This window comes from Ambystoma mexicanum, unplaced genomic scaffold (assembly GCF_040938575.1).
Source record: "Ambystoma mexicanum isolate Mex_15411 unplaced genomic scaffold, UKY_AmexF1_1 Mex_scaf84, whole genome shotgun sequence".
Taxonomy (NCBI): Eukaryota; Metazoa; Chordata; class Amphibia; order Caudata; family Ambystomatidae; genus Ambystoma; species Ambystoma mexicanum.
Genome location: NW_027182504.1, coordinates 247252 through 248362, shown reverse-complemented (window position 1 = coordinate 248362; position 1111 = coordinate 247252). Strand labels below are relative to the sequence as shown.

The following is a 1111-nucleotide window of genomic DNA, read 5'->3' as shown; positions in this document are numbered from 1 at the left end:
GAGAAGCAGTTACGTTTTGCAGAATGTGTGCATTTGACAAAAGTTTTTTTTTCATGTTCCAAGATCTAAATTTATGAATTCTTGCAATGGAAACCTCACTGTATTTTACCAAGGCAGATAAAGGAAATCTTTTCTACCCCTTATTCTTATAAGGAGGGTTTGGTAGCTGAAATTGCATTGCTTTGATGGTGATTGCATGTTGCTTCCACTTTGTACATATTACTGAATACATAAAGGTGAACATTTCAGAAAGGGGGGTATAGCTCAGTGGTAGAGCATTTGACTGCAGATCAAGAGGTCCCTAGTTCAAATCTGGGTGCCCCCTTGTCCAACTGTTTTACCTGTAGAAATAAATTGAAGAAAACATTTACAATCTTAGCATTTTATGTAATGAGCAACACATTTCTACATTTGAAATACTCCTGATCATCTCCTGAAACACAGGGTAAACTCCATTAAGCTGTTTAGGATTTCTTCATACGATACAAGCTGTGTTTTACATTCACCCAAGTTCTACTGGTGATATTATCAGTTTGAAATAGTCCATTGGAAGCTCATATGAATGTTATAAAACTGTGGTGGAAACCAATAATATGCCCTTAATGAAATGTATTAATTTGTACAGCTGACCAAAAGTGCACTGATGTCATTAGTTCTACAAGTTCCATACAGTCACGCACTCTATCACCTTTTTAAAAAAGGGCAGTTTCCAGCATTCAAGGGTTTAACTCAGTGGTAGAGTGTAGGAGTGCAGTTCAAGAAGTCCCTATTTCATAACCATATACCCTCTTCAATAGATCCTGTTAAAATGTTTTTCAACCCAATGCACTGCAAGAAACAATAAGATATATCATCATTTCATATACAAAACAATGAACAATTGGGTTTAACTATGCTCTTTGCACAAAATCAACAAACTGCAGTAGAGAAGCAGTTACGTTTTGCAGAATTTGTGCATTTGACAAAAGTTTTTTTTCATGTTCCAAGATCTACATGTGATACGAAATGTATGAATTCTTGCAATGGAAACCTCACTGTATTGTACCAAGGCAGATAAAGGACATCTTTTGTACCCCTTATACTTATAAGGAGGGTTTGGTGGCTGAAATTG

At 35.9% G+C, this 1111-nt stretch overlaps 1 non-coding gene across 1 annotated transcript; it reads left to right on the top strand.

The window, feature by feature from the left end:
- The first annotated feature begins 253 nt into the window (after positions 1-253).
- TRNAC-GCA (transfer RNA cysteine (anticodon GCA)) lies at positions 254-325 on the top strand. The gene has a single exon. It is a non-coding gene; the product is annotated as a tRNA-Cys (tRNA).
- The last annotated feature ends 786 nt before the right edge of the window (positions 326-1111 follow it).